The following is a 14,376-nucleotide window of genomic DNA, read 5'->3' as shown; positions in this document are numbered from 1 at the left end:
CAACCTATCTGTAGGCGGCAGACTGTCCTGACTTGTAACTTCACTATCATTCTTTTTTCTATTGAAATATTTATTTATGGCTGCATCGGGTCTAGTTGCAGCATGCAGGATCTTCGTTATGGTATGGGCTCAATAGTTGCAGTGCTCAGGCTTAGTTGCCTTGGACGCAGCCTGTGGGACCTTAGTTCCCCGACCAGGGATTGAACCTGAGACTCCTGCATTGGAAAGCTGATTTTTTAACCCCTGGACCACACAAAAGTCCCTTCACCACCATTCTTAACCTTTCAGGATTGTGTTTTCCCAGTCTTGGGTCCAGAGCCCAGCATATAAGCATGCGCAATAAATGACCTCAGATGGCTGCTGTTCCTCTTAAATAACCTTGCTCCTCATTGCTGAGTGGCAGCATTCCCCCAAAGTCTTTATAAGACTAAGAAGCATGTCAGCCTCAGGTTATAGATGCACAGTGGGAGGAAAGGGACTCAAGCTGTGCAGTGGATCACATCCTAGTGTTTGGATACTGATGCCGTGCCTTTCTGCAAATTGCTGTCCTGGCTCCAGTTAGACACAGCCCTGAACTGGGAGGGGTGCAGGAGGCTTTTGGCCTTCTCGGTAGCATTTCTTATCTAGTGCTGGCCTCACCTACCACAAAACAAGGGGGTAGGAAGTGTTTGGGGCTTAAAAGTTCAGAGTGTCCTGAGCTCAGAATGTCTACTCTTACTTTTCAAATATCTGTAGAACTGTTCCTCATGAAAGTTGATAAACTCTGCTAGCCAACTCAAGATGGTCAAGTATGTATTTCAACTCTGTTTGTGCTTGCTAAGAGTGCACAACATAACAGGAGGAACAGGCATTTATAAATAACTCTGATACTAGGCAGACAGATAAGTGCTAGACCAGATACACTGGAGATACAAATGCAGTGTCTTGAGAGACTATTTTAGACTAGAGGATCTTAAAAGGATTTCCAAGAGACATGAGGTTAGACCTAGGCATCACAGAAAAACAGATTTTCAACGGTAGGCTTGAGAGAAGGTAAGGGAGGCTGCAGAAGGGAAGGAGAATAAGCAGAGAGGAAGGCGTGAGTCAGCCAGGAAGGTGGGAGAGACAGGGGAAGCGCTGACCGGCTGGTGTGGGTAGGTGTCCTGAGGAGAAAGCCGGAAAGGGTGGCTATAGTGTAACTGGGGAGAGGGCTGAAATATAGCTGAAGGAAGCTGTAGTGTAACTGGGGATGGGGCTATAGTGTAACAGGAGGAGGCTGTAGTGTAATTGGAGAAGGCTGCAGTGAAACTGTGGAGGAAGTAGGAACAGGCTTAGGAGTTGGACTTGAATCAGTGAGGGTCCACTGAAGGAGCTGAAGGCGGGAGTGCCATGCCGTGCCACATTTGTGTTCCAGGGAATCACTGTAGCTTCAGGATGGAAGATAGGTTCATGTTGGGTGATGGAGCCTGGACACCTGAGCAGAAGCCTGGGCAGCATGTTTGGGCATCTAAAATTAGACGGTCAGAAATGCTGGCTGAGAGGAGAGACACCACGAAGTGCTTGTTAAAGGTTGTTGTAATTCAGACATGTGCATTTTTAGAGATGATCTTACATGAGCACAGCCACTGTTCTTCTGGTAACCCTTTCATGAGATGTTCCTCTGCTCAGAAAGTTACAGCAGTTCCCTACTGCCTTTCGGATCAAATCCAGGTTTTCCCTACTGACCTTCAGAATTGTTGATTAACTCGATCCTTCATGGCTTCCTCCCCACTATAGTTCTCTTTGGACCAGGAGAGCCTTCTCTGGTCCTGCCAAGCAGGGTTCCTGGCCCTCCATCCCTCTCTCCTCTCAAGTGAGGCCATATATCATCCCATCTGCATCTCCCACATAGGCTTGAAAAGATTGACCCACATATCATTTAGTTCCAGTTCCTGCTCCATTCAGCATGTCCCTTCCTGCTAGGGCAATCTGGGCCTCACGTTCATCCTCCCTGAGCTATGATGGAAGGGAGCCAAAGCTTATCCAGGCCCACAGGAGGGAAGGATTGACATGGAGCAAAGTGGGTAAGGCCCAGCCACATATCGCTCCCTGCCTCACAATTTGATCAGGGCTGCTCAGGTGGGCCAGTTGCCTATATGAGCTTACAGGACGTTGTATTCAGAGTTGCACAATACAAAAGTACTTTCAATACATTGACCTAGACCTGACCAGCCTCTTTTTGATGTAAAAATGGAGTACAGGGTTGGAAAGACTTGCTCTTTCCATTTGCTTCAGGCACCTACAGGGCTTCCTCTGCTCAGCGGTAAAGAATCTGCCTGCAGTGCACGAGATGCACGAGACATGGGTTCAGTCCCTGGGTCGACAAGATCCCCTGGAGGAGGAAATGGCAACCTACACCAGTATTCTTGCTGGGAAAACCCGAAGGATGGAGGAGCCTGTCAGGTTACAGTCCATGGGGTCACAAAGAGTTGAATATGATTGAAGCAACTGAGCACAACATTATGATGGTGCTAGTTTCTATAACAAAAAATGGTGGTTTAACACAAATAAATACTGATTTCTTGACCATGTAATTGTCCAGTGTGCATGTTTCTCATTGGTAGGTTGCAGCATTCCTTCATGTAGTACTTAGGAGCTGTCTTGTGGGTCCACTCTTTCCTAGAAACTCAGAGTTCTTAACATTCATATGGCAGACAAGAGAAGAAAATGTGGATTTCCCTTATCAGCTTCTTAAAAGTCTCAGTCTGGAAATGACATCATTTCTACTCATATTCCGTGGGTGATAGTTACATAGATACAAGGGATGATGGGGAATGGAATCTACCCCATTGTCAGTTCCATACGATATGAATACTGGGTGGACCACTAGCCATGACCAAGTGACTCAGAACAACAGTGTTCATCACAGGCACCTACAGGGGCACAGAGACAGGGGCTTAAGCACGAGGGAGGGGGAGACCCTGTCCCAGGGCTTTGGAATTTCCATTCGATCTCTTTCTGGGGACAGCAGTTGTTCAGTACAACTTATTTTGAGAAACTATAATCCTTGAGTCAGAAGGTGGTGGCTTCAGGAATCTATATTGGGCAGGAGGTGGGGAAGCAATGTGAGGGGAGAATGATGGGGCTGTGGTATGTGGTGGTGTTAGAGGTGGAGGGTAGGTGGAAGTCTTGGGCAAGAAAGCCAACTTCACTGCCACCATCAGGCGCCCCACCTCCTGGCAAAAAGGTCCTCAGAGTTTTCAGGAATCAGATCCTACTTCTCTGAAGCACCTGTTCCTAACAATGTCTGCTTTAGGGTTTATTTTTACTCAATGTTAGCTACATTCGCCCTCTGCAAAGTTCTGAAGAAGCTATGGATTAAAGTAGGACCAGGCACTGGATTTATCTTATCAGAGGGAAACATCTAGAACCACCATATTCCCCTCCCTTCACCTCTCAGGAAAGCCTGCCTTGGGTCAAAAGGAAGTGAGGCTCCTTGAATTGAGGGGTGGTGGCAGCTGCAGAGTTCTCTCTATACACAGGTTGTCAATGTAGAGTTGCCCCAACCGGACGGCACCTAGTGGGCGAGCTCTACTTTACCTCATTTCCCCCCATTGTGTATCCTCTGCTCTTCCCAGTCCTAGGCACACACCATGTTCATTCTTTCAATGAGGGCTGGGCATGGGCCAACCAGGCAGGTTCCCAAAGTTCCATTTACAAGAATTACAGAAACATGACCAGGTTGTTAACCATCCCTGAATATAATGAAATGAAAGAAAATATGTTTACCAGAATCTCTCTTTTGTTTTTAGATGAGAGGATATTTGCTTTACAGCATTGTGCTGGTTTCTGCCTTACAACAAGTGCGTCAACCACAAATACACACATGTCCCCTCTTGCACGCCTCCCTCCCAACCCTCCTCAGAGTATCTCTTAAGGGGCATACTAAATGTGCTTTCATTTCCTGTGGGACTCTCCTGGTGGCTCAGTGGTAAAGAATCCACCTGCCAATGCAGGAGACATGGGTCCGATCCCTGGTCAGGGCATCTTCCTGGAGAGGGAAACAGCAACCCATTCCAGTATTCTCGTTTAGAGAATCCCATGGACAGAGGAGCATGGCGGGCATGCTGTAATATTCCTGACAGAAACCTGGTGGGCAGAGACAGCAAATGCATAAATATCTATTTCATTGGCACTTCCCTGTGACTCAGTTGGTAAAGAGTCTGCCTGCAATGCAGGAGACCTGGGTTCAATCCCTGGGTGGGGAAGATCCTTTGGAGAAGGGAATGGCAACCCACTCCAGTATTCTTGCCTGGAGAATCCCACGAACAGAGGAGCCTGGCGGGCTACAGTCCATGGGGTCACAAAGAGTCAGACATGACTAGCAACCAACACACTTACTATTTCAATGAGAAGCAAATTTCCACCCCTTTCATGATAAAAGGATTGGATGTAGTCAGTCTTCAAGGCAAGTGGTTAATAGGCACCTCTCAGTCATGGCACCATATTGAGGGTTCAAGGTTAATCACTGCTTCTGGGAAGTTAGATACTCAGCAGTGATGGTGGCCAGGTCAGCCTAGGTAAAGTCTATCGCATGTTGTAGACTTTCAATAATCTTAACACTGCCACCAGGATGAGGTTCCTAACCTCACTGAGCAAATACTGGGGTGACTGGGAAAGAGGCTAACATTCAAAGGGCAAGATATCTGTACACTGTTTGAGAGCCTCTTGCACCATGCACACCTTTGGAAGAACATTCTCATGGAACCAATCTATTTCACATCCTGGGCCCATCATGACTGGTCCATTCATATGCTTCTGTCCCAAAATTCTTTGTCACACGTCTTTCAGTCTTCTCTCTTCACATTCCCTGACTATTTTTCCAAATCATTAGTCATTGTCTCTGAATTGGCTTCAATCCAGAGGTCGGGTCATTTCCTCTTCCAGACAAAGTGACAAGAACCAATCAGAGCTCTGCACCATGGTAGGATTTCTCTCCTATACAGTCCTTTAAGGCCACCTCTTAAATAGAGGTGTAAGCAGAACGTTATTTGTGACCCCTTATAGAACTGAAAGACTAATCTTGCCTCTCCAATATACTTGCAAGCCAGAACTGTTCCTATATTTTAACCAACCCATTAGCACTAGAAAGATGAACAGAGGTGATGAATGGGATCTCAGGGCAGGCTACAGTTTAACTATATCTACAAATACCACCCTCTCTGATCTGCTAAGATGGAAGCGGGAGAGAAAACACTGTTAGAGCCACACATGCAGTGGACAGAGCACAGGCCTGGAGAGAAGACGTGATTGGAACCGATTCTGAAGCTAACTAGCTCTGAGGCTAGTGAAAACTCCCTCTCTTATCTCACCTTCTAAAATGAGAATAAACACAGCAGTGCTTTATTGTGGCAAATTGCCTTCTTTTTCAGTTATGCAGTGAGTATTTCAGAGAGAGCCTGGCCGGTGGAGAGATTTGGGTTCTGGTCTCAGTTCTGCCATAACTCTCTGAGTGACTTTGGGCAACACACACAAGATGGAAACTATAGGAAAATGATTTTAACTCCAAAAGAAAACTAAGTTTCTAACAGATCCATCTGAAGATTGGCTGGGCTGTCTTGGAAAAAGGCATAATGATAACTAATACTTATTAAGTAATCATTTGATACTAGGTATTATTCCCTTAATTTATTCTTCACAACAAGCCTATGAGTTAGATACTATTATACTGTTTTCTAGATGAGAAACAAGAGCTCAAAGAGGTTTTATAAGTAGAAAGCTAGGCTCTGACTCTGGGTCTGAGAAGCCAGGGAAATTAAACCCTGGTTTTGTCAATGGAAGTGTCAGGAGAAGCGGGGCAACCACTGGCAGACAGCAGCAATTAGCAGGTTGGCCTAAACGACTGCTCAGCACTGAGGTTCCAGAATTCTTGATCCTCCAGGATTCAGTTTTCTGGAAAAAGCGAGTTAAATTTGATTGCTAGAGGCCTCTCCCTATTTAAAACTCCTGTGATTCATAGGAGAGGGATAGAGGACAACAGAAAAGTCAGATGTACTCTGACGTTCTGGGCTTTATTTGGGAAGACGAGTCATATACACATGCATCCATCTGTCCGTGACCCTGGGCTCTGCCGGGTGGGGAGAGAAGGTCAGTAGGGTGGACAGAAACTGTTGGAAGGAGTGAGCAGGGGGCTCAGGATGGCAGGGTGTAAGTGGGTGCCAGGAAAAGGAAGCAGAAGAACACACATTGGAAAAGTCAGAAGTGTTCTCCTTTGAAAGCTTAGCTGCCACCTGAGCTGCTCTCTCCACGCCCTGACAGCTCCCAGCCCAGCTGTCAGAGGGTGCCTTTCACTCTCTCCACCAGCTGAAGTGCCCTGGCGGTCTGAACTCAACACCTCCACGCTCGTGGTCTCCTGCATGAACCCGACACAGGAGGCCCAGAGAAAAGCCAGCATCACTTGGGCTGCCTCCCTCACCCAGAAAGCCCTTTGGCTTAAGGGCAGCTATAAATGTGAAGATAGAGGCCCCTGTGTGTGGGCGTGTGCACGTGTGTGTGTGTATGCATACATGCATATGTGTGTGCATATGTAGCAATTTTTAATTTTCCCCAAATCTTTAGACTATTTGTGGAATGGGGAAGAAGAGAGGCAAGTTAGTGGCAGTGAAGTCCTTGGTTAACTGGGGAGGGGAGAATAATTTCTTTCCACACTTTTAATTCCTTTCCCACTGAAAATTTGAACAGAAATAGGGAGCTGTCATGGTTGTCAGTGGTGGGTGGGAGGGGGAACAGGGGAGCAGGGATGTTCTGGATAGAGGGACACAGGGGCATAAGAGCAGCAAGCAGCCTGAATATTTCCAAGGCTGGAGCTCCAGATCCACCACCTGGGGGAGGCGAGCTCCCAGTGTCTGCTGGAATGCCGTAGCACTGCCATGCTCAGTGGAAGTTTCCATCGGTGCCACTTCGCTGTGCACAAGCAGTACAAGCAGGACATGCCCTTTTGGAAACTAGTCTCTAGATTAAGTGAGGCCACCGAAGATTATGTGGAATTCAGGGAAACAAAAGAGAACAACTTCAGTTCAACTTGGCAGATGTTTTCTGGCATCTTCTGCCTGCCCCACGTTGTCCTAAATGCCTGAGGCACAGGGTCTTGGAGGGAAAGATCCACACAGGCAGACAAGACTGACACACAAGGAACTGTGAGAATGCCTGTACATGCCAGACTTCCAAATGCTGTCAAATGTCAGGATTTGTGACCTGCACACCTATACTTGTTCTAAGAGTGAACTGCCAACCTTGGCTTGGACTGAATGTTCTACAGTTCTGGGTAGAGTAAAAAAAGCTAGATTTTCAGATTTGAATTTTCTGATTTGAAATTTCCAGATTTCAAACTGGAATCATTGGTTCAGTCTGGATTCCCCAGAGAGCAGAGCCTGAGTCAGAGACTGATCTGATAACACTTTATCAGGGTGTACAGTCACCCTGCTTATTTAACTTATATGCAGAGTACATCATGAGGAACGCTGGGCTGGAAGCAGCACAAGCTGGAATCAAGATTGCTGGGAGAAATATCAATAACCTCTGATATGCAGATGACACCACCCTTATGGCAGAAAGTGAAGAGGAACTCAAAAGCCTCTTGATGAAAGTGAAAGAGGAGAGTGAAAAGGCTGGCTTGAAGCTCAACATTCAGAAAACAAAGATCATGGCATCTAATCCCATCACTTCATGGGAAATAGATGGGGAAACAGTGGAAACAGTGTTAGACACTATTTTTTTGAGCTCCAAAATCACTGTGGATGATGACTGCAGCCGTGAAATTAAAAGACACTTACTCCTTGGAAGGAAAGTTATGACCAACCTTGATAGTATATTAAAAGGCAGAGACATTACTTTGCCAACAAAGGTCCGTCTAGTCAAGGCTATGGTTTTTCCCATGGTCATGTATGGATGTGAGAGTTGGACTATGAAGAAGGCTGATCGCCGAAGAATTGATGCTTTTGAACTGTGGTGCTGGAGAAGACTCTTGAGAGTCCCTTGGACTACAAGGAAATCCAACCAGTCCATTCTAGAGGAGATCAATCCTGGGTGTTCATTGGAAGGACTGATGCTGAAGCTGAAACTCCAATACTTTGGCCACCTCATGCGACGAGTTGACTCACTGGAAAAGACTCTGATACTGGGAAGGATTGGGGGCGGGAGGAGAAGGGGACGACAGAGAATGAGATGGCTGGATGGCATCACCAACTCGATGGACATGAGTTTCAGTGAACTCCAGGTGTTGGTGATGGACAGGGAGGCCTGGCGTGCTGTGATTCATGGGATCACAAAGCGTCGGACACGACTGAGCGACTGAACTGAACTGAACTGAACTGAACAGTTCCAGGAGCAAGAGTGGGAAGCAAGGAGAGAGAAGCAGGAAAGGACTCAATATAGGAAGACACATTATCAAACTGGGCACTGGTAAGTGCAGTGGGCTGCTCAGCCCATTGTGGAGAAACCCTAGTGACCAGGCCTTGGAACCATCAGGGGCGTGGTGGCAGGGGCAGAGGAGGGGCTTCTGTCTCCACTATTCAGAGGTGTACCCTGTGTTTGCACTGATGACCCCCCACTTCTGGTTGTCCATGTGCCAGTGTAGGTGCTGAGCAGAGCTCTACCACTGGGTCGGTAGGGCCCCCTGGAGTGGGGTCAGGTGCACTTTGGGTGGCTGATCAACACCCACTGGCAATTGAAATAAGAGGCAGGTCAGGCTGACAAGGGGCTCCCCTAGTGGCTCAGTTGGTAAAGAAACTGCCTGCAAATCAGGAGACTGCCTGCAGGAAACCTGGGTTCAGTCCATGGCTCAGGAAGATCCCTTGGAGAAGGAAATGGCAACCTACTCCAGTATTCTTGCTTGGGAAATACCATGGACACAGGAGCCTGGTGGGCCACAGTCCATGGGGTCATGAGAATCAGACAACTTAGCAACTAAACCACCACCACCAAGGATGATAGATCTGCAGTGATAGGTAAAAGGGGCCTAATATACCCATTACCCTCTCCTGGAATTAATTTTGTTGAATAAATAAATAAATGTTCACAGAGAGCTGAAACCTCTTAGTTATCTCCGGCATCCTTCTCCTACCACCATCCCCACTTCATTCCTCGCCAGCCACCAAGTCCCATTGTTTGAGGCTCTGTCTGTGACCCCTCACTTCATCCCCAGATCGAAAGGGGATGGATGGTCAGCTTCGATGGTCTTCCCTCCACAGCCCACTAGCCTTAGTTGACTTCAAGAACAGCACTGATCACCCCACTCCCCAGATGCCCAAAGAAACTCAGTAGCTCCTTACCACCTACAAGGTGAAAGGCACACTTTCAGGAAGCCTCTTACCCCTTGCCCTCATCTTCCCCCTCAACGTTCCCTTCTGGGCCCCTCCCAGCTCCTGGAACATTCCATTCTAGTTCTCTCTCTACATAGTAAAATCTTATTCCTCTTGCACACCCACGTTCAAGGGGCACCTATTTGGCGATTCTTTTCCTGAGCTCTCCCTCTCCCGAGGTCCCCTCCTTTCTCTGAGAACTACACTGCTGCTTTTCTCTCGTTTACCATACTGTGCTTCTGCCCTGTGCTCTAGCATCATTCTCCTCTCCCACTAGGTCTGAGCATCTGAGGGCAGGCTTCTCTCCCACTGATAACCTTCTAAATCATCCAAACAGTGCCTGGGGGTCCATGGCCCTGACCTGACATGGAGCGGGCACTGTCCACACCCACCTCACTGAGGGTGCGGGTCATGCCCCCCACCCTCCCTCAGAAGCTCAGCTATTTCCAGAGACACAGCTGGCAGACCATCCACTGTCACGTAGTCGGCAGCCCAGACCCTGGGGTGGGTGCCTCCTGCTTAGTCTTATTCCATTTAAGGGTGGCAGTCAGAGCCCAAACAAAGAAAAATGTTCCCAGGCATGAGAACTGCGGAAATGAAGAGAGGCAGCTCCTGGCAGCCGCCCCAGGGAGACACCAAATTTAGCCCAAAGGTTGAATATAAATATAATTTAAATGATTTAATTACAAAAATAACATAACATTAAAATACTTTAGAAAATAAGGAGAATTAAGGCACCCCCACAGATCGACCATACCAGCATGATTGTTTTCATTTTTGTTCTTTTCAGGTCTTTGTTCTTATAAATACCTATTTTACACATTATAATCATAGCATAAGTACAATTTTGTGTGTTACCTTTGTACTAAAAATATATATGATAAGCTAGGCTTCCCTGATGGCTCAGATGGTAAAGATTCCGCCCGCAATGTGGGAGACCTGGGTTCGATCCCTGGGTCAGGAAGATCCCCTGCAGAAGGACATGGCAACCCATTCCAGTATTCTTGTCTGGAGAATCCCATGGACAGAAGAGCCTCGCGGGCTACAGTCCTTAAGGTCGTGAAGAGCTGGACACAACTGAGCGGCTAGGTGAAGCACACTGTAGACTGAGAGATGAGTGTTTGCATCCCGGTTCTGCCACCTACGCGCTGTGCAGGCCACCGCATCTTTTCGTTTCCTTATCTGTAAAGCGGGGTCAACTGATCTCATAGGATTATTGTAAGGGTGAAATGATCGTTCATGAAATCTCAGCACAGAGCCAGTGAAAGTTAGAGGTCAACAACTGCAAACTTCTTATGTGATTTTTGCCAAAATGTGTGGGTTTTTTTTTTTAATTGACTTGTCCCTAGCCAACGACACCCTACACAGTTTTTCACACTGGGTTTCAAATGTGTAATTTTACCTCAAACATTTGCAAGCTTAAATCCCTCCAAGTATATTTCAGCTTAATTTTTTTCTTTCTCCAATCTTTATTTTTTCTTTATATGCATATATTTTATTGACGTATAGTGGACTTACGTTTCAGGTGTACAGCAAGGTGATTCAGTTATACACATACATGTATATTATTTTTCAGATTATTTTCCATTATAGGTTATTATAAGATATTGACTCCAGTTCCCTGTGCTATACAGTAAACCTTTGTTGCTTGTTGCATATCTGTTTTTTTAAATTAGAAATCTAGCATTCTATTCATACTAAGTCAAACAAGTGGAATGAAATGTCATAATTTTTTTAGTTAGGCAAAATTCATAAATTTTCTAAAATATATATGTTATACATACTATTTATATGTATGGATACAAAAACTTTTCTACTGTGCTTGATAAAGGCTTGAGAAAAAATATCAAAAGAAAAAGAAGAGATGAAGAAATTAGAAAACATAAACTAAATGAAATGGGAACATTGAATATGAAATAGAAAAAGTGAAACAAACTAGATACAAGTAAAAGATCCTCGTATAATCCAGTTGTTTTTAAACATGGCTACTCATTAGAAACAATGAGAGAAATTCTTTTCCTCAAGGCTCCAGATATGGTTCTAACATTTCAGCTCATTTGAAGAGGAGTCCCAGGAAGGCATAAGACAATTCCACCATCCCTGAATGTCCCCTGTTGCTGGAACAGCAGCGACTGCCTGAATGGTTGAGCAATGGCCAGGCTACAATGCCCAGGGCAATACCCTCTCCAAAATGCATTCACGCATGGCTCTCAGCTTCTCTCTGAGGAAACTGTTGTTAGCAAGTAAATGTGCCTACCCTGTCACACAAGTGTCTTGAATCAGGGTAACGGAAAAGTCAGCGGGGTTGAAGGGACGGAGTGAACTTAAGACTTGTGTCCAGGTCACGACTTCCCCAGGGTTATGCTGGCCTTACATGCAGGTGAAGGAAGTAGATGCCAACTTGGGGGCGATTTCAGACCAAAGCTAAGTTCCATGCCCAAAATCATCTCCCTGTCCACCATCATGCTTGATGGGGAGCCTGGAAGTCTCAATCGGTCATTCCTATGGTTTAAGGTTTCAAAGGCATCTATTAAATCATACATATTACTGGCAATGAGTTTATCAGCACCTTAGTAATGCTGGTAATGGGCACCCACCTTGTACTCTGTCCAAAACACTGACCTGGTGCTCTGCCTAGTGATCCAGCCCCGAGGATGAAGCTCTGCTTTGCCCTTGTAAACTCCCTCCTCAAGTCTGGAGGTCTAGCTCCAAGTCCAGATCCAGCGGAGATATGGCCCCAGCACACCTGTCTGCCTGGTGCCCCGCACGACTCCTGTAGCCTGGCTTCCCTGCAGATGTGCTTCCCTCCCTCTCACTTTCCCTTCTCTGTGTACTCGATGTTTTGCTGTTTTGATTCCTCCGATGCCAAGGCTCCTCTGGACCACGCCTTGTTGGCTCCTTCCCAGCCCCTCCAGACACAGTCTTGCGCCCACCAGTTTCTGTGGCCTCTAGGGAACAGGCCCAGTTTAGCAGGCCCCAAGTGTGTTACAAGAATTGATATTGGGGGAAATAATAGTTGTAGCATCAAACGGAGCTTTCTAGAATGTTAACAACATATATTTAATTAAGACCTTTTATATGTTCCTTTTGCTTCTTTGAGTAAAAAGACTTTCTGTCCCTTGAGGCTTGGTTGTGTTTTGCAGCAGTTGGTGCCAAACAGTCTTGCTTTAGGTGCTATCCAGGTGCTATTTGAATTCTGTGTCTTTCAAAAATGTTGGATCAGATTGCAGTCAGGGACAGCTGGATTCTGGGGTTTCCTGGAAATAATTTGGTTTCCCCTACCTGGGTTCTTGTCCTACTCGTCACTGACTGGCTTCTTCTCAGCTGTCAGATCTGAGCCTCAACATTACCTCCTCAGAAAGGACCTTCCACCCATCCTATCTGATAGCTATATGGACTATATGAGGATCTTTTACTTGTATCTAGTTTGTTTCACTTTTTCTATTTAATATTCAATGTTCCCATTTCATTTAGTTTATGTTTTCTAATTTCTTAGAAATTAGAAACTTCTCCACCTTTGTTAGCTCCCCCCCACCCCCACCCAGTCTGATTATTTCTAGGCACTTATCACAATTTGTAATTATTTTGTTCACTTGCTTGTTTGAGGGAGTCTTCCCCACTAGGTTGTAAGCTCCAAAAGGAGAGAACCATGTCTATTTTGTAAAACTGTATTCCTAAAGCCCAAAAGAATGCCAGCTCAAAGTAGGTGCTCAATAAATATTTGTTGAATGAAAGTTTTCCTCTTTTTCAATTGAAATGACAATAAAAAACTACAGACCATACCCATCTCTGATGATCATCAGGTGGCCACTGAGGATAAACCATCGATTCTATTCTATTTACATAGCTGTCATTTGTAAATTTGTTTGTTCACCATATGGACAGTAAGGGCCAGTACATGGATGGGCTACAGGGGCTTCCAGCATCTACTGGGGCCTGGGAAGTGGGCAGCTTATCTTTGGCTCCCTTCTCCAGCCTCGCACCACTCTTCATTTCCACATCATGAAAGCAAGTGTTCAAGACATCTGGCAAGTGCCTGGTGCTCTTCTGTTTTTCCCTCTGCTATCAAAGTTTGCTATCGAGAAGAAACCTGGAAAAACTCATTCATACTACAATTCTTCATAAGAGTGTTACAAGCACTAACCATATCAACACTGTAGCCGTAAGAATGAAACACCAGTGGTCTTAACTGGCACCAGAGGAAGGAAAGTAAGGAAAGGGGCTCATAGGGACCTACAGCCTAAGGTGTGTTCAATCTGTTATGCTCAGCTTACCTCTTTAGTGGTGAACATTTAGAGGCAGAAAGGAAGTAAAATGAGAGTAGATGCATGAGGCCGAAATCCTACTCACTCTAAACTAAGTCCCTTGGCTTTTGAAGTCTCAGTGTAACATAAACTGTCAAAAATTAACAGCCATGTTTATAAAACCATGAGATTCACTATTTTTCCCCCCTAGGAGAAAAAATGGATCCCCGGTGCTTTTTCCAGCTGAACTGCTCAGGTACTTCTGGGCTGAGCACCTTACCTTCGGACAGGTGCCAGGTACACACTTGAATCGCAACAGTGCTGTTGAAAGATGTGTTCTACGAGCTCTTTGCAACCCCTCTTTGAAAGAGCTTCCCTGCCCTGATAAATAGACCAATTGGTAGTTCAGATAATACTTGTTTGCTTTTTCCCAGCCTTTGGTTCTTTGTCTAGGAAATGGCACCCATTTGCTCGTGAGGGACTGGGTGATCCCTGGACTCTTTTTTTTTTTTTTTTAGCATGAAGTATTTTTCTCTTCCAAAGAATGTGATACCAATCAAAGAGGCCAGTGAGAAGATGACCACTATCAGGGAACCTTCCTGGAACTCAGCTTCCAAGTGTAAAATGGGGATGGTGGTGGTGGTTTAGTCGTTAAGTCACGTCCAACTTTTGCAACCCCATGGACTGCAGCTTACCACGCTCCTCTGTTCATGGGATTTCCCAGGCAATGATGCTGGAGTGGGTTGCCGTTTCCTTTTCCTGGGGATTTTTCCCAACCCAAGTCTCCTATGTTGCAGGTGGATTCTTCACCACTG

The sequence above is a fragment of the Moschus berezovskii genome, chromosome 4, assembly GCF_049115385.1.
Source record: "Moschus berezovskii isolate FMDL1 chromosome 4, NW_MosBer_1.0, whole genome shotgun sequence".
Classification (NCBI taxonomy): domain Eukaryota; kingdom Metazoa; phylum Chordata; class Mammalia; order Artiodactyla; family Moschidae; genus Moschus; species Moschus berezovskii.
The sequence above is the reverse complement of the archived record's forward strand: the minus strand, read 5'-3'. Positions refer to the sequence as shown.